The sequence below is a fragment of the Bos indicus x Bos taurus genome, chromosome 12 (genome assembly GCF_003369695.1).
Source record: "Bos indicus x Bos taurus breed Angus x Brahman F1 hybrid chromosome 12, Bos_hybrid_MaternalHap_v2.0, whole genome shotgun sequence".
NCBI lineage: Eukaryota > Metazoa > Chordata > Mammalia > Artiodactyla > Bovidae > Bos > Bos indicus x Bos taurus.
Window position 1 is genome coordinate 66,145,687 of NC_040087.1, and position 25,081 is coordinate 66,170,767.

The 25,081-nt window shown below is 37.6% G+C and overlaps 1 protein-coding gene across 2 annotated transcripts in view; it reads left to right on the forward strand.

Annotated features, from left to right (window-relative positions):
* Positions 1–25,081, forward strand: part of GPC5 (glypican 5) — a 1,580,781-nt gene that overhangs the window by 770,362 nt on the left and 785,338 nt on the right. The window lies entirely within an intron of this gene.

Consider the following 25,081-nt stretch of genomic DNA (forward strand, 5'->3'; position numbering starts at 1 on the left):
AGTCATGTCCGACTCTGTGCGACCCCTTAGACAGCAGCCCACCAGGCTCCCCTGTCCCTGGGATTTTCCAGGCAAGAACAGTGGAGTGGCTTGCCATTTCCTTCTCCAATGCATGAAAGTGAAAAGTGAAAGTGAAGTCGCTCAGTCGTGTCCGACTCTTCGTGTCCCCATGGACTGCAGCCTACCAGGCTCCTCCGTCCATGGGATTTTCCAGGCAAGAGTACTGGAGTGGGGTGCCATTGCCTTCTCCGTTCCTCTGACTAAAAATGATTAAAATTTATAAATCTGCCTTCTAAACACATTTAAGGAATAAAGGCCCTTAAAATGAATTCAAAACATAAATCTCTGAATCAGATCAGATCAGTCACTCAGTCATGTCCAACTCTTTGCGACCCCATGAATCGCAGCACTCCAGGCCTCCCTGTCCATCACCAACTTCCGGAGTTCACCGAGACTCACGTCCATCGAGTCAGCGATGCCATCCAGCCATCTCGTCCTCTGCCGTCCCCTTCTCCTCCTGCCCCCAATCCCTCCCAGCATCAGAGTCTTTTCCAATGAGTCAACTCTTCTCATGAGGTGGCCAAAGTACTGGAGTTTCAGCTTTAGCATCATTCCTTCCAAAGAAATCCCAGGGCTGATCTCCTTCAGAATGGACTGGTTGGATCTCCTTGCAGTCCAAGGGACTCTCAAGAGTCTTCTCCAACACCACAGTTCAAAAGCATCAATTCTTCGGCGCTCAGCTTTCTTCAAAGTCCAACTCTCACATGTTTGTACCTTTTCCAAAAAATTCAGTTGAACATCTTTCAAACTATTATTTAAAGATGCATGACACTCAGAATGGCTGCGATCCAAAAGTCTGCAAATAATAAATGTTGGAGAGGGTGTGGAGGAAAGGGAACCCTCTTACACTGTTGGTGGGAATGCAAACTAGTACAGCCACTATGGAGAACAGTGTGGAGGTTCCTTAAAAAACTGGAAATAGAACTGCCTTATGATCCAGCAATCCCACTGCTGGGCATACACACTGAGGAAACCAGAAGGGAAAGAGACACATGTACCCCAATGTTCATCGCAGCACTGTTTATAATAGCCAGGACATGGAAGCAACCTAGATGTCCATCAGCAGATGAATGGATAAGAAAGCTTTGGTACATATATACAATGGAGTATTACTCAGCCATTAAAAAGAATACATTTGAATCAGTTCTAATGAGGTGGATGAAACTGGAGCCTATTATACAGAGTGAAGTAAGCCAGAAGGAAAAACACCAATACAGTATACTAAAGCATATATATGGAATTTAGAAAGATGATAACAATAACCCTGTGTACGAGACAGCAAAAGTGACGCTGATGTATGGAACAGTCTTATGGACTCTGTGGGAGAAGGAGAGGGTGGGAAGATTTGGGAGAATGGCATTGAAACGTGTAAAATATCATGTATGAAACGAGATCCCAGTCCAGGTTCAATGCACGATACTGGATGCTTGGGGCTAGTGCACTGGGACGACCCAGAGGGATGGTATGGGGAGGGAGGAGGGAGCAGGGTTCAGGATGGGGAGCACATGTATACCTGTGATGGATTCATTTTGATATTTGGCAAAACTAATACAATTATGTAAAGTTTAAAAATAAAATAAAATTAAAAAAAATAAAAATGAACCAATCATATCACTTAAAGAATCTAGATAAGTGAAAAAAAAAAAGAAAATGCTAAAAAAAAAAAAAAAAAGATGCATGACACTGTGTTCACATGGAGTTACAGTGATGACACTGGAAATTCTCAGGGTTTAGGTTTATTATTATTTAACTTTATCTAGTTCCCAGAACATGGTGGCTCAACAAATAAAAACTCTTCATTTATCAAAATTGAAATCTCAAAGGAAAATAACAGCAATATAAATAAACATCCAAAGAATGATAGAAGCTGTTCATGCAATAAAATGTCAGTAATTCTTAGAACAGTCTTTCATAATTATCAGCACTTCCACTTCATTCTGTACATAATGGAAAAGAAAGTTCTCTTTGGCATCGAATCATTCTTAAACTGAGCTAAGAAAAATGCCAAGTGAAAAAAAAACTGGGAATTGCAACCATATGAGCAGTCAAGTCAAGCACAACAAGTCAGGAGCACTTGTTGGTAGAAAATGTTTAGAAGAAGCCCCTTTTACTTGCATTGCATAGGAACAGAGAAAATAACATCCAAAGAGGAGAAAAAAGAAAGACGAGGGAGGGGTTTTGTTTTTCCAGGGGGCTTCCCTCATAGCTTAGCTGTAAAGAATCCGCCTGTACGATGCTCAACATCACTCGTTATCAGAGAAATGCAAATCAAGACCACTATGAGGTACCATTTCACACCAGTCAGAATGGCTGCGATTCAAAAGTCTACAAATAATAAATGTTGGAGAGGGTGTGGAGAAAAGGGAACCCTCTTACACTGTTGGTGGGAATGCAAACTAGTACAGCCACTATGGAGAACAGTGTGGAGATTCCTTAAAAAACTGGAAATAGAACTGCCTTATGATCCAGCAATCCCACTGCTGGGCATACACACTGAGGAAACCAGAAGGGAAAGAGACATGTGTACCCCAATGTTCATCGCAGCACTGTTTATAATAGCCAGGACATGGAAGCAACCTACATGTCCATCAGCAGATGAATGGATAAGAAAGCTGTGGTACATATACACAATGGACTATTACTCAGCCATTAAAAAGAATTCATTTGAATCAGTTCTAATGAGGTGGATGAAACTGGAGCCTATTATACAGAGTGAAGTAAGCCAGAAGGAAAAACACCAATACAGTATACTATCGCATATATATGGAATTTAGAAAGATGATAACAATAACCCTGTGTACGAGACAGCAAAAGAGACACTGATGTATGGAACAGTCTTATGGACTCTGTGGGAGAGAGAGAGGGTGGGAAGATTTGGGAGAATGGCATTGAAACGTGTAAAATATCATGTATGAAACGAGATCCCAGTCCAGGTTCAATGCACGATACTGGATGCTTGGGGCTGGTGTACTGGGATGATCCAGAGGGATGGTATGGGGAGGGAGGAGGGAGCAGGGTTCAGGATGGGGAGCACATGTATACCTGTGATGGATTCATTTTGATATTTGGCAAAACTAATACAATTATGTAAAGTTTAAAAATAAAATAAAATTAAAAAAAAGAATCCGCCTGTAATGCAGGAGACCCTAGTTCAGTCCTTGGGTTGGGAAGATCCCCTGGAGGAGGGCATGGCAACCCACTCCAGTATTCTTGCATGGAGAATCCCCTTGGACAGAGGGACCTGGTGGGTTACAGTTCATGGGGTTGCAAACAGTCAGACATGACTGAGCAGCTAAGCACAGCACAGCGCGTGTTGTTCCAGAAGCCCAGGTGAGGATGAGAACTAGAGATTAGTTGTAGAAAGCAATTAACATTCTTAAGAGTGAGAATGGGAAAAGTGGAAAATTAATCAGTTCTCTAGAATGAGTAAGAATAGTCACATGTGTGTCAGTGTTATACAAAATCTGGAGGATCTGGCTTCGGCAAACACAGAATGTCTCCACTATATGCATGAATCGTTTGCATGTCTGGTGTCAAGGAAGAGAAACAAATCACTGTATTTCCCAGTGTAACTCCAGGGATGAAGGGTGGTATGAGAAAATTGTAGAGAGACCATTGCTCTAAGTGATAGAGTTTCATTTAAGTATTTTAAGAAGAAAAATAGCATCATAGTGGGAGAGGAAAGTGGTAATTACCTGGAATGACATCGTGGTTTTTGATGTAGTTCCCAGTGATCCTAACCACCTAGAAATCATGCCCTGGGTGATTTCTCTCCTTGAATGGGGGCTGGACCTAATGCTTTGCTTCTAATGCACAAACTATAGCCATAGTAATTAGATTTTACCTCTATGATTAGGTTACAAAAAATCCATGACTTGCATCTTGCCCTATCAGTCTTCCTCTCTTGCTGGCACTCTCTCCTGCCCTCTTGCTTCCTGGGGATTGTAAAAGGAACTGCCTTGAGAGATGCTTTATTGAGAGGCTCACATTCCAAGGAACCAAGCTAGTCTTCAGTCCAACAACTCACAAAGAACTAAATCTGCCAACAACCATGTGAGTGAACCTGGAAATGAAAACTTTCCCTGTCAGGCGTTGAGATGACTGTCTTTAAACAGCTGCCATCACACACAAACAAACACACATGCACACACACTTACATGCACACTCACAAATAATCATACACACACACACACACACACACACACACACACTCCACCTTTCCATTCCCTTTGTTGGTATCCTGCTGGTTCAGAGCTGAACTGACAATATAGAAGGGAACTCAGTGCTGAGAATGGCTCTGATTTGGCAATCTCCTTCCTCTCTATTTCTTTTATTATGGTTCCAGTTCTTTTTTTCTTTTTTAATTGGGTAGTTACTTATTATTTAATTTTTATTTTACATTGGAGTATAATTGATTAACAATGTTTTATTAGTTTCAGGTGTACAACAAAGTGATCCAGTTATACATCAAAGTGATCCAGTTATACATGTACATGTATCTATTCTTTTTCAAATTCTTTTCAAATTTAAGTTATTACAGAGTCTTGAGCACAGTTCCCTGTGCTATAGAGTAGGTCCTTGTTGATTATCTGTTTTAAATGCATCAGTGTGTACATGTATATTTCAGTGCATTTTGAAGGGTTAAGTAGTCTTTCCACCCAACCCTTCAGTAAAGTGGTTTAATTAGGTGGTCATATTCTTTCCCCTAATGCTTAGATAGAATCTGTTGCACAGATGGAATAGCAATGTCATTTGAGAAATAGTTATGATTGAGGGAAGGGGAGATTGCATACTTCTAGGAAATCCTGAGTGAACAGCTAAGCATTGATATGACACTGAATACATGGAAAAGAAAGCAAGTCTCAGGAGATGAGACAGCATCAAAGGGAAGATGTCTGCATGAAAAATATAGTCCTCATGCTGCCTGTAGTGTGTATATCAAAGGATACTAATACTTATTTTTTAAATTAAAATATTAGCTTTTATTTTGAAATTAAGTTACATGAGGTAAAAAAATGAGTTTTTTAAGTTGCCAGGGTCTTTTTATTGTTTAAATTGTCTCCTAATAGAACTGCTAAATAGAATTCAAAAACCAGAAACATACCTCATGGTGCTCAGGGTTCAGCAGGCTAAAGCTTCAGACTCTTGATTCAGCAGAGCAGAACTAAGCATCTGAGTACCAAGCATGGATCTGGAATAACAGGTCCATTTAAGGAGGTTTCAGTGGCCCTCATCTGGTACAGGGTTGTGGCAAAATGCCAAGGAAACGCTGTGATAAAAGCACTGTGATGGGTGTTCAGAATTTAAAAGCATAAAGTTGTTATTGAAGTGCAGTTTTTCTGTATGGCCTAAAATTTTATGAGAATGAATTATTTATACAGTTTAAAAAGTTATTTTTGTCATTTTAACATGGGAAAAACATAAATAACCCCAAAGAGCACTGTGAAACTATATCTTTGACAGTATCCAGCAGGCCAGGATATTACTGGGCTAGTTTGAGGCTCCAGCAAAATATTCACTCTGTGAAGGAACAAAACTGAGTGCTTCAGTACTAAGGTCTTCATGTGTGCATGCCCTGTTTGATAGCTTCTTCACTGCTCTATGAAAAAGGATATTCTTGACATGAGTCTTCTTCTTCTCTTATAGTTATCTTATTTAAAAATCTACTGAACACTGACTCACTCTGTTCCACCCTAGTCCTCTCTCTTTCCTTTGGGTCTTTTGATGATAGATGCTAGTATACCCATCTGCCATTCCCTCCAATATGGTTCTTAAAGTTTATTAGTTTGTTTTCCCCTCCTTTAACCTGAGTCTCACAAGCCGAAGGAAACTACTGACTCAGTATCTCTTAGAGAGGGTGGTCAACAGTAACATTTCTGATCATTTCTCCAGTACCTCTTATGTCACTAGAGAGCTCTCTCCAGCTACTTGAGTTGCATTAGGCCAAATGACCTAAAATCAAGGTACATTATCATATTTTAAGCTGCTTCTTCAGCACAGGTTTGTTGAAATTTACTGCCCCTCCATTGCTCTGGATGTATTTCTATATATTGGGTAGGCCAAAAATTTGTTGAGATTTTCTATAACATCTTATGGAAAAATCCAAATGAACTATTTGGCCAGCCCAGTACCTATAGGTCAGGTTTGTAAGACGATGCAGTAAGAATCCAAATAATATATACCCAAATAGTCATTGTAATAACAAGACATTTCTCTTTTTATATTTTTGTCAGGATTCAGAGTCCAATTAACAAGACCTCTTCCTCTGTAGCAGCCATTTAACATTTTTATTGACAAATTTTTAAGAAGGAGTGTAGGGTAGTCCTTTGGTTCCCAAGATAAACATATAAACACAGATAACATGACTTGGAATTCTGTGTTTTATTTTTGGAGTATTTATTCAGTTCTGTAAAAATTGACTGAAATGTATAACTTTCCAACTATTAAGATGCTTTGGGGGAAAAAAATTAAAGACTACATGTTTGAAAATAAAGTACTGAAAAAAAAAAAAAAAGTTGAGTGGCAACTATGTTGTATATGTTAGAGTTGACCAAAAGAACTATTGCAATTAGAAGCCAGATAAATTATGAAATTATGACTTTAACAATAGAATGCTAGTATAAAAAAAAGAAGAAAAGAAAAACTAGAATCTATGGGTTGCAGAAACCTCCCAACATGGGCTGAGTGTGAGCAATGTTTACTTCTGAGTGATTTTCTGATGTGGCTGGAGGTTTAGGATTGGGCCTGGCCCAGTCTACCTGGGGGTAAAGTAAGCAATAGAACACCTGACTTATCTTCCCAAAGGCATATTTGGTGAGTTCTTGTGCTGTATGCAAGACTGAAGGACTGTGCCAGAAGATTCAGAAAGGCAGAGTGAAATCTTCCAGGTTCTCATAGTGATTGAGAGAGAAAACAATTAAAAGGGCATAAATCAAACATATGGTCAGTCCCCATCCTGACCATGTGTTTTTCAGATTTTAAAGTTTAATGGAGTAAGATGCTAAATAGCTAAGCTTAATATTTTTGAAATTTAGAACTTAATATCCAACAGAATTTTAAGGCTTAGGAAAAACAGATTCATCGAACTCTAAATCGGAATATCAAGTGGGTCTGATTTGAAAAACAGGGATTAACTTGAGGTGACAATGACTTAACAAAACTATAACCTAGTCCTAATCTCTAATTATATTGATATGCTTACTGTTTATCCAATCCAAATAACAGAGGAAAGTAGGAGTATATTCTGTTGAACCTAGCATCATCAGAGTACTTCATGATTCTTTATTACACAATGTCCAGCATGAAACCAAAAAAATGTCAAGATATGTGAACTGGCAAATTAATACATATACACATCAAACAGTAGGTACAGACCCATAAATAACATATTTCAGAATATAAGTGACAAAAATTCAGAAATACTATTGCTAATATGATAATAAAATAAAAGTAAGTGAACAATATGAAGAATATTTTAGCAAAGAATTTTAGAAAAAAGTTAAAACTCATATAGACATTATAAGCTGAAAATCATAATTGAACTTAAACAGCTGAGTAGTTTAAACCAGAGTACAGTAAAACACAGGAAAGTGAGCATAAGAAAGATTCACACAAACAATCTAAACTGAAGCATAAATATTGGATCAGTCAGTCAGTTCAGTCACTCAGTTGTGTCTGACTCTTTGCCACCCCATGCACTGCAGCATACCAGGCTTCCCTGTCCATTACCAACTCCCAAAGCTTTCTCAAACTCATGTCCATCAAGTTTCAGCTTCAGCATCAGTCCTTCCAATGAATATTCAGCACTGATTTCCTTTAGGATTAATTGGTTTGATTTCCTTGCAGTCCAAGGGACTCTGAAGAGTCTTCTCCAACACCACAGTTCAAAAGCATCAATTCAGGGGGGCTAAATCACATTTAGAATCAAACCCCACACTGCCAGAGATGCTCAGAGGGCTCAAACAAAACCTTGTGTGCACCAGGACCCAGATACCCCACAGAGACTGAGCCAGAACTGTGTTTGAGTGTCTCCTGTGTTTGAGGTCAGGAGTGGCCTGCTGCAGGGGCGGGATCTCTGGGTGCAAGAGATCTGGTCACACAGCCTGTGGCATAAGCCCTCTTGGAGGAGGTCACCATTAACCCCACCATAGGGACTCTGAGCAGACAAACTACAAACTGCAGAACAATTATACCAAAGAAATTCTCACACTGTTAAGAAAGTTCTAGGACCCACAACAGATTTCCAAACCTGGGATCTGGCAAATAAACTGAGAACACCCCAGGGAATTTGACTTTGGAGGCCAGTGGGATTTGATTACAGAACTTATAAAGGACTGGATAAACAGACTCTTGGAGGGCACAAACAAAACCTTGTGCACACCAGTATCCAGGAGAAAGGAGCAGTGACCCCACAAGATACCAAGACACCGACCCAGACTTGCCCATGAGTGTCAAGAAGTCTCCCACTGAAAGGGAGGCATGGGTGCGCAGGGGCCTGCTGCAGGGCTGGGGGCACTGAGTGCAGCAGTGCATGGATGGGACCTTTTGAAGGAGGTCACTATTACCTTCATTACCTCCACCATAGTTTGGCCTCAGGTCAAACAACAGGAAGGGAACACAGCCCCACCCATTAACAGAAAATTGAATTAAAGATTTACTGAGCATGACCCTGCCCGTCAGAACAAGATCCAGTTTCCCCCACAGTCAATCTTTCCCAACAGGAAGCCTCCATAAGCCTCTTATCCTTCTCCATCAGAGGGCTGAAAGAATGAAAACCACAATCACAAAAAACTAATCAAACTAATCACATGGACCATAGCCTTGTCTAACTCAATGAAATTATGAGCCATGCCGTGTAGGACCACCCAAGATGGATGGGTCATGGTGGGGAGTTCTGACAAAACCTGATCCACTGGAGAAGGGAATGGCAAACCACTTCAGTATTCTTGCCTTGAGAACCCCATGAAGAGTATGAAAAGGGAAAGATTGCATAAAGCAGAACAAAGCATAAAAAAACATGGGTCACAGTGTATATACTTGATATGAAGTGACAACTCATTGGAAAAGACCCTGATGCTGGGAAAGATTGACAGCAGGAGGAAAAGGGGGTGACAGAGGATGAAATGATTGGATAGCATCACTAACTCAATGGACAAGAATTTGAGCAAACTCTGGGAGATAGTGAAGGACAGGGAAGCTTGGGTTGTTGCAGTCCAGAGAGTCAGACACGACTAATTGACTGAACAACATATACCCATAATATACCTAATATACCTATAGTTAGAGACCAACAAAGACAGCTGAGGGAAAGGTAGAAAGGAGCAATATTTGAAGAGCAATTGGTTAAGATTTTTGTAAAGCAATAAAGGATATTAACCCACGTTTAAGAAGATCAATATAATGTAAGCAACATAATACAAACAAAGCCATACCTTGGCAGATCATAGTCAAACTATTGGACTGAGACAAATGGAAAGTCTTAAAAGCAAGTATAACAACAAAAACTAAGATTTTCAACAAAACTACAGAAACTAAAGACAATGGAATGACATCTTTAGCATTCTAAGGGTAAAATTATGCCCATCTAAAATTCTGGAACCCGTGAAAATATACATAAAATTGAGGCATAATAAAATATCTTTAAACAAATAAATATTGAATGGTTAACTAGCAAACCTAAAGTTTAACAAATTCTTTAGTTCCTCAGACTACAAAAAATTATCCCATACAGAAGCATGAAACTATAGGAAGCAATGAAGCTCACTGAAAAAAAAAAAACAACCTAAAAACATTGGCACAAAAAGAAAGCAAGAATCTTAATGAGCTCTGAATCTATTATAGAAACTATATCTATAATTAACACATTTCTCACACACAAAAAAGAATCCCAGGACAGATGGATTATCTGGCAAATTCTTCGAAAAACTTAAGGAGTAAATAAGACTAATTTTACACAAGCATTTTCAGAGAATATATGTAAAAATCAGACCACTTCCCAATCTGTGGCCAGAAGGTACCAAATGTTGACACCAAAATCTGACAAAAATATTAAAGCAAAAGGAACTGATAGGGAATATTTATCACAAAAGAGACATGAAAAGTAGGGGTAAATATAACTGTCTTTTGGCATTTATAATATATGCTGAAATAAAATGTATGATAAAGAATGTGAGTGACTAAATAATGTTTAACTATTTTAAGTTTTATTTGTTGTTGGGTAAGTGGTAAAAATACTGTTTAAGGTGTAATAAGTCTATGGTACTTGGAGAAGGGAATGACAGCCCACTCCGGTATTCTTACCTGGAGAATTCCGTAGACAGAAGAGCCTGGCAAACTATAGACCATGGGTCACAAAGAGTCGGACATGACTGAAGTGACTGAGCATGCATACATGCCAGTCTATAATATTATATTATAAATAAATAAATATAATTATAGCCCCTCAGGTATTCAGAAAGGTATAATGAATATTCTAATGAATTAATAAATAATTTAATACATAAATAAAAATAAATCTGAAAGTTAAAATAAATGCTTTATCTAAAAATGGAAAGGGATAATAAAAATAATACAATAGTGCAATATAAAAACAAAAGTCATATCCAAAATCTGTTAAGAATTCTTAGAAATCATATAGAAAAGTACAGATAATCTATGTTTTCCTATGGCCAAATGACTTGAAAAGTCACCTTATATTAGAAGATAACATAAAAGAAACCCCAAATTATATGAATATCATTAGTCATTGGTAAAATTAAAGTTAAAATGACAGCAAAATACCACTGTACTCCTATAAAATACCTAAAAATTAAAGTGACCCATAATACCTAGTTTTGCAAAAGCTGTGGAATAACTAATACATTATTGGTAGAAATGTAAATCTGAATAACTATATTGAAAAGCTGTTTGGCAATATCTGTGTGCTGTGCTTAGTCATTCAGTCATGTCTGACTCTTTGTAACCCCATGGACTGTAGCCTGCCAGGCTCCTCTGTCCATGGGGATTCTCCAGGCAAGAATAATGGAGTGGATTGCCATGCCCTCTTCCAGGGATCTTCCCAATTCAGAGATGGAACCCAGGTTTCCCACATTGCAGGCGGATTCTTTACCATCTCAGCCATCAGGGAAGCCCCCCTGTCTACTAAAGCTTAGTATTTATATACTCTTTGTCCCAACTACTTTACTCCTGGATACTCCATATCAATAAATCAGTTCAGTTCAGTTCAGTTCAGTTCAGTTCAGTTACTCAGTCGTGTCTGACTCTCTGCAACCTCATGGACTGCAGTACGCCAAGCTTCCCTGTCCATCACCAACTCCCGGAGCCTATTCGAACTCATGACCATGGTGTCAGTGACGCCATTCAACCATCTCATCCTCTGTCAATCACTTCTCCTCCTACCTTCAATCTTTCCCAGCATCAGGGTCTTTTCCAATGAGTCATTTCTTCTCATCAGGTGGCCAAAGTATTGGAGTTTCAGCATCAGTCTTTCAAATGAATATTCAGAACTGATTTCCTTTAGGATGGACTGGTTGGATCTCCTGGCAGTCCAAGGGACTTTGTTGGAGAGTCTTCTCCAACACAACAGTTCAAAAGCATCACATAGTCCAACTCTCACATCCACAAGGAAATATGATTCTCATTATTTATCATAGCCCCAAATTGGAAACAGATGAATTGGCCAATAACACTGACATAAATCAATAAATTGCTACTGATTCATAAAATTTAGCATCTATACTGCAACTGGCAGGATTCATAATATACTACCCAAACTGTGGCATCCTGGCATAAAGAAATTTGAAAAATGGCAGGTACAGGAAGGATTTTCTGATCTTCCCTTGAAATAGATCATAAAGCCTTCATGTGAGAGGTACCCTTCTTATTCCCCAGGAAAGGAGCATCCTTATCTCCAAAGAGGAGCAAGAGATGCCAAGGGGAATCTGAATAACGAAGTCTTGCATTTTTCCCAGTTTATCACACTTATCCATTTCCTTTTTTGTCCTATCACATTTTTCAGTAGTTTTCACTCTTTATGAAACCCAGTATAAAAATCCTCGGCTTTAACCAGTTATTTCTAATGAAGCCTCCTGTGTCATGTAAAGCTTATATTAAAAAAAAAATTTGTATGCTTTTCTGTTGTTAATCTTTTGTTACAGGGGATCCAGCTGAGAACTTAGAAGGGAATATTTTTCCTCCTCTATACAATAATAAAGAATGAGTTATTGATACACACAAGAATATGATGAATGTTAAAAACATAATGTTGCATAAAAATAGCCTTATGCAAGAGGTTATATACTGCATGATACTACTTCTATGAAGATCATTAACGGGCAAAATGAATTTGGGTGAATTGAGGTCAGAACAGGAGTTATCTTTTTATTGCAGTTATTGACTGCGATAACAATGAGATTTTTGGGATGCTTGTGACATATTTTTAATTTCAGTTGTTTTTTTTTGTGTGTGGACCTATGGGAGAACTCGGCACCCCACTCCAGTACTCTTGCCTGGAAAATCCCATGGATGGAGGAGCCTGGTGGGCTGCAGTCCATGGGGTTGCTAAGAGTCGGACACGACTGAACGACTTCACTTTCACTTTTCACTTTCACACATTGGAGAAAGAAATGGCAACCCACTCCAGTGTTCTTGCCTGGAGAAACCCAGGGATGGAGGAGCTTAGTGGGCTGCCGTCTATGGGGTCGCATAGAGTCGGACATGACTGAAGCGACTTAGCAGTAGCAGCAGTATGGGAGAACTTGCTGACCTGTCTATTTAAGAGCAATATACTCTACTATAAGCAAATTATGCATCAATATTAAGAAGGAAGAAAATAAATAATAAATGTAGCTAGTTTGGTTTAACACATAACTACCTCTAGGGCCTAATGATTCCACATTTAGGTATTCTTGTTCAATTGTTCAGTCATGTCTGACTCTTTGCAGCCCCATGGACTGGAGCATGCCAGCCTTCCCTGTCCTTCACCATTTCCCAGAGTTTGCTCAAGCTCATGTCCACTGAGTCGATGATGCCATCCAACTATCTCATCCTCTATCACCACCTTTTCCTCCTGCCCTCAATCTTTTCAACATCAGGGTCTTTTCCAATGAGTCAGCTCTTTGCATCCAACAAATATGACTGACTTTTTATACCAAAAGACATTTAATAGATTTTCACAGCAACACTATTTTTATATCCACCCACACACAAAAGTGAAGGATTGTCCACCAACAGAAGAATGACAAGTTATGCTTTACTGATGAAACAGAAAGCTGCTGCTGCTGCTAAGTCGCTTCAGTCGTGTCCGACTCTGTGCGACCCCATAGATGGCAGCCACCAGGCTCCCCTGTCCCTGGGATTCTCCAGGCAAGAACACTGGAGTGGGTTTCCATTTCCTTCTCCAATGCATGAAAGTGAAAAGTGAAAGTGAAATCGCTCAGTTGTGTCCGACTCTTTGAGACCCCATGAACTACAGCCCACCAGGCTCCTCTGTCCATGGGATTCTCCAGGCAAGAGTACTGGAGTGGGGTGCCATTGCCTTCTCCAATGTAATAGAATAAAATATAGCTATTGAATGGACAGAATGCTGCTACAAGTATAATGTCACAACATGCTCATGTTCATATAAAGTTCCTTAGGAAAAATGGAACCCATGGTAGAGGAAGTCAAGCTTATGTTCTCTTTGGGAGAAAAAAATGACTGAGTCATAAGAGAGGCCTCTGGCCTGATGGTAGCATTGTGTCATGAGTATGGTGGTCATGTGGCTGAGGTCAGGTTGAAACATTCTTTGAGTTACACATTTTTGATTTATGCGTTTTTCAGTATGTAACTTTGTATTCACTTGTAGGGGCTACTGTCACAAGGTACCACAGACTGGCTGGGGTAAAACAAAACTATCATGTCACATTCTAGAGGTGAGAAGTCCAAATTCCAGATGTCAGCAAGGCTGTTTCCTTCTGAAGTTTGTGGTGGTGGATCTGTTCTATGGCTCTTTTCTAGCTCTCAGTGGTTTTCTGGCAATCATTCACATTCCTTGTCTTGTAAGTGTATCAGTGCAGTTCTTTCAAATTCATGGAATCTCCTTCTCTCTTCATATAGCCTTCACTCTGTGTGTCTCTGTGTTTAAATTTGCCCTTTTTATAAGGACACTAATCGTATTGGGATTAGGGCCCACCAAGATGACCTCATTTTAGAGGACATCACCAGATGGTCAATACCGAAATGAGATTGATTATATTCTTTGCAGTCAAAGGTGGAGAAGCTCTATACAGTCAGCAAAAAGAACACCGGGAGCTGATTGTGGCTCAGCTCATGAACTCCTTATTTAAAAATTCAGACTTAAATTTAAGAAAGTAGGGAAAACCACTTAAACCATTTAGGTGTGACCTAAATCAAATCCCTTATGATTATACAGTGGAAGTGACAAATAATTCCAAGGGATTAGGTCTGATAGACAGAGTGCCTGAAGAACTATGGACAGAGGTTTGTGACATTGTACAGGAGGCAGTGATTGAGAACATCCCTACGAAAAAGAAATGCAAAAAGGCAAATTGGTTGTCTGACGAGGACTTACAAATAGCTGAGAAAAGAAGAGAAGCAAAAGGCAAAGGAGAAAAGGAAAGATATACCCATTTGAATGCAGAATTCCAAAGAATAGCAAGGAGAGGTAAGAAAGCCTTCCTCAGTGATCAGTGCAAAGAAATAGAGAAAAACAGTAGAATGGGAAAGACTAGAGATCTCTTCAAGAAAATTAGAGATACCAAGGGAATGTTTCATGCAAATATGAACACAATAAAGGACAGAAATGGTATAGACCTAACAGAAGCAGAAGATATTAAGAAGAGGTGGCAAGAAGACACAGAAGAAGTGTATAAAAAGGATCTTCATGACCCAGATAACCACGATGGTGTGATCACTCACCTAGAGCCTGACATCCTGGAATGTGAAGTCAAGTGAACCTTAGGAAATATTACTATGAACAAAGCTGGTGGAGGTGATGGAATTCCAGTTGAGCTATTTCAAATCCTAAAAGATGGTGCTGTGAAAGTGTTGCACTCAATATGCCAGCAAATCTGGAAAACTCATCAGTGGTCACAGGACTGGAAAAGGTCAGTTATCATTCCAATCCCAAAGAAAGGCAATGCCAAAGAATGTTCATACTACCACACAATTGCTCTCATCTCACATACTAGCAAAGTAATGCTCAAAATTCTCCAAGACATGTTTCAACAGTACATGAACCATGAACTTCCAGATGTTCAAGCTAGTTTTAGAAAAGTCAGAGTAACCAGAGATCAAATTGCCAACATCCACTGGATCATCAAAAAAACAAGAAAGTTCCAGAAAAACATCTACTTTTGCCTTATTGACTGCTCCAAAGCCTTTGACTGTGTGGATCACAAAAAAACGTGGAAAATTCTTAAAGAATTGGGAATAGCAGACCATCTGATATTTCCTACCTCAGGAGATCTGCCTCTGAGAAATCTGTATGCAGGTCAAGAAGCAACAGTTAGAACTGGACATGGAACAACAGACTGGTTCCAAATCAGGAAAGGGGTACATCAAGGCTGTCACCCTGCTTTTTTAAATTATATGCAAAGTACATCATGCAAAATGCTGGGCTGGATGAAGCACAAGCTGGAATCAAGATTGCTTGGAGAAATATCAATAACTTCAGATATGCAGATGACACCACCCTTATGACAGAAAGAGACTAATAAGCCTCTTGATGAAAATGAAAGAGGAGAGTGCAAAAGTTGGCCTAAAACTCAACATTCAGAAAACTAACATCATGGCATCCAGTCCCATCACTTCATGGCAAATAGATGGGGAAACAGTGGAAACAGTGACAGACTTGATCTTTTTGGGCTCCAAAATAACTGCAGATGGTGATTGCAGCCATGAAATTAAAAGACACTTGCTCCTTGGAAGAAAAGCTATGAACAATCTAGACAGCATATTAAAATGCAGAGACATCACTTTGCCAACAGTGGTCTGTCTAGTCTAGGCTATGGTTTTTCCAATAGTCATGTATGGATGTGAGAGTTGGACTATAAAAAAATCTGAGTGCCGAATAACTGATGCTTCTCAACTATGGTTTTGGAGAAGACTCTTGAGAGTCCCTTGGATGGAGAGATCCAACCAGTCCATCCTAAATTTAATCAGTTCTGAATATTCATTGGACGGACTGATGTTGAAGCTGAAACTCCAATACTTTGGCTACCTGATGTGAAGAACTGACTCATAGGAAAAGATCCTGATGCTGGGAAAGATTGAAGGCAGGAGGAGAAGGGGATGACAGAGGATGAGATGGTTGGATGGCATCACCAACAAAATGGTCATAAGTTTGCGTAAACTCCTGGTGATGGACACGGAAGCCTGGTGTGCTGCAGTCCATGGGATTACAGAGAGTTGAACATGGCTGAGCAACTGAACCTAACTGAACTAACTTTATTACCTCTGTGAAGACCCTTTTTCCTAATAAGGTCACATTTTGAGGTCCTGGGGTTTTAGGGCTTCAAGAGATATTTTTATAGAAACAAAATTTAGTAAATAATAAATGGATATGATAAGGGCTTTGACATGTTTTTGCAGAAACATAATTTAATTAATTATAAATGGATACTATATTTTTTAATTAAAAAAATAAATCCAGCAGAAACAGGAGTACAAGAATAGAATTAAAATGAATATCAAGGAGACTCACAATAATCTTTAATTATGTAATACCTATTTCTAAGCCAAATGTTAGAAAGGCTTGAAGTATATTAGACTTGAAAATTTGGATCTCTAAAACACATTCAGGATTTTTTTTCCCCTCCTTATTTCTTATTTTTTCAGCTGAAACATTTAGGCTCAACAACATTAAATGATTTATTTAAGGTCATGCATATAAATAGTTAACGGGAATTTGGCCTAGAATCCCAGTCAAATACCTACCTACCTCCTCCCCAAAACAATCACAGTCTCAAATTTTAACCATTTTTCTCAAATTATGTCTAGAATATTTAGTAAAATCGCATTCCTTTAATCCTCTTTTGGCTTGTCTCTGTCCATATTTTTATGGTTTATGTAAATAAAGCTAGATTGAGGGAATTTCATTGCAAAGGTGAAAACCAGAATGACATTTATGAAGATATAACTCTCATAACCATCTGGCATACACAAGGGTGTCATACTAAATGGGATCAGAATGAGCTCCTTTTGGAAGTAAACCTTTAATAACTGTGGAAACTTTAGGGGAATCTATCCTAGAATGTTTTAATGGAGTACTTGAGAATGAGTTGTGCACAGCTGGCCAATGAAGAGACTCTAGATTGGTTACCAAAGCCAGGTTTTAAATGGATTTGCAATCCTCCACAGTTCTTTGAAAAAGGCAATGAAAATGGTGATGAATTAACAAACAAAAATCTTTTCTAATCAGAAAGCCCTTTCATTAGCAATGCATTATGATTGACATTGTCCTTTTTCCTTCCTTCCTTTCCTTTCTTTTTTATTTTGTGTTGTCTTTCTATGACATCAGTCTTATGCAGATAAATGATTAAAGGACAATGATTAAAACACAAAACATTTGAATGCTACAAGCCTTGTAGGCCTGCCAGAAACGCACTGAAGCTATATAAAAAAAAATGGTAGGGAAAAATCTAAGCTAATGATGCAAATTGCTAATTTTTGTATATCATATAAAAATGACCCGGTCTTCCTGTCAGAGCAGATAACTAAGGCACTGGTACTTACAGTTCTTTTCCTTATGATTGAACCAGGTGAGGGAACATTTTGGTAGAATAAGGGGGGAAAAAACACTCACTTGCTGACCCTGTAAAATGAATCCCTATCTATATCATTAACTAGAAAGTGCCTGTAAAACTACCTTGTGATATGGTAGAGTGTGGTGAACAGAAGCCAGATTTACCAGATGATATTGATTTGTCTTGAATTTATCTAAATCAGTCCATCTATGCTTGGGAATGCTTTCACTTATTTTCCCCAGAAGCAGTAGATATTCAGTTTTGGTCTGTCCTTGATTTTGGAAGTTCAGTTGCTGGGCTCTGGAATGTCAAGAAGATGATATGGGATAACTAGGCAACTAGCTAAGCATGTTCTCAACAGTAAATCACTTGCACCTTTACTTGCCGTGAACCTCTACATGGAAGAGGCAGTTTTCTGAAGTAATTCAGGACACAAGTAACTGCACATTTGGGGCAAATTTGCTTATATGTCTGGGCTTCTTTGGTAGCTCAGTAGGTAAATAATCTGCCTCAGTACAGAACATAGGAGACCTATGTTCGATCCCTGGGTCTGGAAGATCCCCTGGAAAAGGAAATGGCAACCCACTTCAGTATTCTTGCCTGGAAAATCCCATGGACAGAGGAGCCTGGAGGGCTACAGTCCGTGGGATTGCAAAAGTCGGACACAACTTAGCTACTAAACCACCACCGCCACTGTATTACTTTGGTGAATATATAAATACTCCCCATGAATATAAAGACCTAGTTAAAGGGATGCAGGCTTCCAACCTACAAAGAAAATGACTTCACAATGATAAACCATACCACTAACAGTATAAATTTATTCTGAACCTCATGAATATAAAATAATACAATTATTTATCTGATAATTCTTATTTAGAATGCATTTAATGCATTCATAGATGAACCTGAATCAGCCAGAAACTGAGATGATATTTTCTGTCCTATAATATTGGTGGGTGACAATATGTCCATGTGACTTGTGTGTGCATATGTGTGTTGGTGAACATGCAGTGATTAAGGAAATTAATAAATTAGCTTTGAAGTAAGAGGTGGCATCAAGAAAGTAATTTCCATATGTTTAAAAATTTTTAGTAGTTGCCGTACATTATGTCTCCACAATGAAATGTTTGACTTGAGAATTTTGCATTTGCACATCTAGTTATTCCATTGAACGTGTTATGGGCTTTTAATCTACTTATAACCTCCAATTCTCTTCTCCCTTTCTTCTCCTGCTTCAGGGTCCTTTTATGTTACTCACCCTTCAAGTATGCTTGTTTCTTCTCCTACTCCTGTTATTGTTCTTCTGGACCCATCTGTTTATGGCTTACTAAGCATGGATGTTTTGATAGATGTCTCCAACAGTAACTCTGGGATTGTCTCCTAAGAAATGTTTTGGGTTTTTTGTTTGTGTTTTTTTGCCTTTTCCACAATTCTTTTCAGGTCCTTCTAGTGTTTTGCTGTAGACATTTCACAAAAGCCTTTTGATGACTGACAATGTTTGGCATGCACACTTCCTCTTCGGGGCCAACAATTTTCCTGTATCTTATTTGAGGTTTTGTCACTGTTCCATTCTATTCCTGCACTTAACTCACCAGCTTTTAGCTTTAACTCTCCTGTGAGATCTAGTTTAGAGTTTAGACAAGGACACACATTAGTTATAAACTTATCTGATCACTTTTGTTATGGCGGCTCAGAAAATGAAACTGGCCTCGTTTTGAGCTGGAGGTAAGGGTCAGGCATGGTGGAAGGGAAATACATAGAATTTTCTTAAGGGAAAAAGAACAAATGACTTCTTTACAGTTTAAGAGACCAAGAGTGAATGTAGTAAGCCTTTTCTAAGTTCAGTATTCTATTTACAAAATCACAAGACTTTTGTAAATTGTCAGACTGCATTGCACAAACCAAATGTCACAGAACAGTGACCTTTCAAATTACCAGCACAACAGAAGCTGAGATCAGAAAGCTCAAACTTAGAGCAAACACCGACAAGAAACCCTACAGAAGTGACTTCTGTGTCTGGTCAACTTAATATAACATGACATATTGTAGAATGTGTTTGGCTTTTTAGGTAGGATAGTCTATAAAGGTTTAACTGCTTTTGAAAACATAATCTTTAATATGATCTGAAGATTTGTAGTATTTAGGTTTGGGGGATAAAATATTTTCTAATTTTGAAGGAGAAAGAGCAGAAAAGTTTTATATAAGAGAAACATCTAAAAGAAGAAAAACATCTAAAAGATGAAAAAGTATAAATGACAAAGGTGAAATAGGGTGGAGTGAGTTGAGGGGATGGATGGGAACAAAACTGGAGATTTGAGGAAAGGGAAGTTCAACTGCAAAAAAATGAGAACATTTTATATAAAGAGTTTTTATTTAAAATATGTCTAATTTAAATATGTTGCAAAGATAAATTTTGAAAATACATCATAAGAAATGTTCAGAGTTCCAGTTTTTAAATATTATACATTTCAGTAGTTTTTCTATTTCCCATACATTTCTTTATAGGTTTTACTTCAATTTTATGAAAGTATAGATACCAATTGCCTTATAACAAAATTAAATTCATATATACATACATATTTGCATGTATTTATACATAGAGGGTTTTTGTTCTATACTTTATATATATTCTTTAGAGATACTTTATTAATGATGAAAGCACAATTTTTCTATGTCTTCTGTTTTCTGCTTTGAAATTTTTCTGTCAGTGTTTTTTTTTTTTTAACCAACCAACATACATGCCCATCAATAATACAAAATTGTAAAACAGAACCTTCTACCATGTCTAGATTTGAACAGATGACTAAAACATACTGTTTATGATGACCAAAGTTTTCTAAACATATATTTACTTCTTATATATCTGTGTAAATGATTGTAAAAGGATGGAGGGGATATTTTAGAGATGTATCATTATATATTGCATTTTGAAGCACATTCTATTGCTCTCACATGTGATGAATATGTTTGTCTTTTACAGCAAACATGTGTATGCAAGCCATCAATAGCCAGATTTTATTGTAAGTGTTTGAAAGGCTATTGCAGTGATGGGATATTGCCAGACAGTTAGTAAAAAGCAAATTGAGTCTATTGAGAGATTAATTCACCAGCTGAAAGAAATACATTTGCCTCACAGTCATCAGATATTCTACTCACCAAATTCATCCTCCAAGATAGCATCCCTAATGAGCTTCCTAAACCAATTAAACATAGGCAGGAAGCATCAGTCATCCAAACTGACTATTTTCGTCTAATCAGCTGACTGCACAAATTGCTTGCCATTGAGGGAAAAAGGAACACCCTAAAAGTTGTTGAATTCTTTTCCTACTCTGTCCTTACTTTGTGCGTTTCTCCGTTTTAATGCTGTGTCTTGCACAGAACACTGTAAATGAGCAGAGTACTTTATAGTATATAAAGCGCTTTCCTTTCCTTTGCATTATTATTCAATAGAATAAAATGAGTTTTAATGGACTTAAGTAACTTGCTTAAAGGCACACCATTAATGTGTGGCTGGGACCCAAAATCATGTCCTTTCCTCTGTTGTAATAGTTCTATAAATATGTATGTATTGATTGACTTTCTACCCCCCAAGACAGGGGAAAGGTCTAAGTATTCAAAATGCCACCAGCTTTACATTTGGGCAAGTTCAGAGCCAAGGCAGGATGAGAATGAAGGGAGACAATTTTACTTCCATGTGGGTTTCTTCCTTGAAAGACTGGCTTAGTTTAGTGATGTCAGGCCGTACTGTTTATGATAGTGATGAGAAGGAAGAGAACATAAAATGAGCATAAACAAAGTTAGAAACATACATGTTAGTCACTCAGTCATGTCCAACTCTTTGTGACCCCATGGACTGTAGCCTGCCAAGGCTCCTCTGTCCATGGGATTTTCCAGGCAAATAAATTCACACAATGACTGTGAGAAAAACAAAATGCTATGTAGTGGAATCTGGGTGCCAGGGGTTGCTGTTTTAGATATAATAATTTAAGAAACAGTATATTTTATGGGACCTTGATTGGAGGCAAAATTTGAACTTTTTTATTATAGACTCATTTCCAAATAATGTCAGTGTTTGTAGTGTGAGAGGAGGGGTTAGTTTGCATATGTTAATTTGGGAAATGTAAAGTGAATCTCAACTAAACAAGATTGCTTACTGTAGATTTCTTATGAGCCTTTAGTTCATAGATCTCAAGAAGGGGACTTGGTATGTATTTCCCAAACATTTCATCATAAGACTTCTTTCTGTGGCTCATCTAGCTAGACTGACATTTCTCCTCTGGATACATGCTGACACCAGTGGGTTTTGACACTACCCAGTCACAAAAAGTTCTAAGGCAGAGAAACGGCATGGTGAAAGTACTGATATAAGGAAATAAAATGGTGGTAGTAGGCAGGAGAGACCAATGTCCCTCACAGTGAGGGAGCTGGAGAGTAAGTTGTAATGACACATGAATAGTGGAAATGAATAGTTCTATTTTAAGATATAAAATAGTACAGTACCTTTTATATCTAACTGTTGCTTAGTGGTGAACTGAAGAGTATCAGGGGTTGCAGATAAAGAATTAAGTATGGTCTATACACAGATGAGAATGCAATCTGTTAGGATGGGTTCCCTGAAAGAGTCTGAAAAGACTAAAAGGGGATTTACATTATTAACTGGACATTTATTTTTATTATTTTGGAAATGTGAGGAGACAGATGATCAAACTAAGAAATCAGAATAGTCATAAAGAATTGGGGTTTTGAATAAGGTCTTGGTGTGAAAAGCTGATTGTTTTTGTTGATTAGTTATTGATTGGGGATTTTCACAAATTAAGTTTTACTACAATTGTGAGAATGAAAATGAATGTTTGTGGATGTTTATGATTTAGAAGAAGGAAATGAACATATAAAGTAGAATTTTTATGCAGAAAAGATGGAGATGGATGTGCTGGCTCTTCCAGAAAGAGATGGGATCATAGGGACCTGGAGCATAATCAAATGGGATCATGGATGTATTTGAATGAATTGATCATTTGTGGAAATTCCTATTGCCATGTAATATAGTGGATGTGACAGTGACATATTCACAGCCCCAGGGATTCAAGTGAGAAATCTTAGGGCCCATTTTATAATTCTGTTGAACCACAGATAGTTTAAATTTAAATAAGTTTTATATAGTTTTCTTTCTTAAAAATATGAGTTTGTGTGTCTTAAATGTTTCTTGGAGTGTCACTGAAGTGATGGAGAAATGTAGTATAATGAACATATTAATGGTTTTAAAAATAATAATTTTTCTCTATTGTCATCTATTATTTTTACCAGCACTATAAATAAATTAATCATTCTCTGATAGATAATGCATTTAATTTCTTTCAACTCATGCTAATTACCTAAAGCAGTAAGTTTTATTTTACATGTGCTATCTTTCTGTTTGCATTTTTGAGTTCAAATTCATTGGGTTGGATCTTTGGTGATTTATCCATTCTTAGGGCTGTTGACAAGGTTTCTTCTTCTGACCAAGGTCCCAGTAAAATAGTGAAAGAATACTTAGGTAACAGGGAAATAAAGTTGAAATGGGGAATGTTGGGAAAAAGTGTCAGAGGCAAAATAAATAACACTTATCAGGGAGTTTAGCTTTTATTGTGCTTTTCATATACAACTTTGAATAATTTTAATGTAAGTCATATAATTGAATTCTTTATCAAATATTTTTTCAGTTAATGAATTCTAAGTGTTTAAGCAATATTGCAATAGAATGTATAATAACAAAGATAATGATTATCAAAATGCATTACCTTTTAATGTGCAAACACTATTCAGTATACTTTATATATATTTTTCTCTTAATAAGAACAATGACCCTGGTATATTACTGTCTCTATTTTAGTTTTGAATGAACTGAATTATTCAGGAATTTGCCCAATGTCACATGGTTAATATATGTCAGAATCAGGATTTATATCTGAGTGTGTTGAACCTCTGAATCTCAGCCCTTTGTGATTATGCTAAATAACAAATGATATATGGCAATATTTTATGAAATTCATTAAATTTTTTAAATATTTAATAATTTTATAATTAGTTTTACTTAATTAAAAATTTTATCTTTATAGAATAATGCCTTTTATCTTTCCTTTACTGTTTCAGATTTTTGAATTTTATATACTTTGTTACAAATCTATATTTTCCCATTGCCATATCTCCCTACAGGAAGTAGCATACATATCAGTACATTAAATACAATAAGAAACTTTCTTTAACTTAATTCTAAATTCACTGACCATGAAAGAAGCTTTCTTTTAAAATGTAACACCACCCCAAAAAATAAATAAATAAATAAATAAAATGTAACACCTATTAACATTTGGGAAATGCTGATTAATAGGATAAATTCTGATTAAAATTTTAAAATTATTTTCAAATTGTTTTAACGTTTCATTTTTCTCAGGGAAAATAAATCTCAAGGAGCTGCAATATTTCAGAATTTGTGACCCAATTTTATTTTTTTAATTTTGAAAGTTAATCAGTTGTCAAAGTTGTTGCTTAATGTTCAGTTCAGTTCAGTTCAGTCGCTCAGTCGTGTCCCACTCTTTGCGACCCCATGAATCGCAGCACGCCAGGCCTCCCTGATGCCATCCAGCCATCTCATCCTCTGTCGTCCCCTTCTCCTCCTGCCCCCAATCCCTCCCAGCATCAGAGTCTTTTCCAATGAGTCAACTCTTCGCACGAGGTGGCCAAAGTACTGGAGTTTCAGCTTTAGCATCATTCCTTCCAAGGAAATCCCAGGGCTGATCTCCTTCAGAATGGACTGGTTGGATCTCCTTGAAGTCCAAGGGACTCCCAAGAGTCTTCTCCAACACCACAGTTCAAAAGCATCAATTCTTCAGCGCTCAGCCTTCTTCACAGTCCAACTCTCACATCCATACATGACCACAGGAAAAACCATAGCCTTGACTAGACGGACCTTTGTTGGCAAAGTAATGTCTCTGCTTTTGAATATGCTATCTAGGTTGATCATAACTTTCCTTCCAAGGAGGAAGCGTCTTTTAATTTCATGGCTGTAGTCACCATCTGCAGTGATTTTGGAGCCCAAAAAAATAGTCTGACACTGTTTCCACTGCTTAATGTTAGTGTTCTTTAAATGCTAAACATGTTTGTCTTATATGTACTTAGGATGTTTTGCTCTATATTTTTCAGTATAAAATGCTCTCCTTGAGTTGTGTATTTATTTTCTGCTAATTAATACAATCGATCTCTGTATTGAAAATTTGAAATCTCTGAAAAGTTCTTAG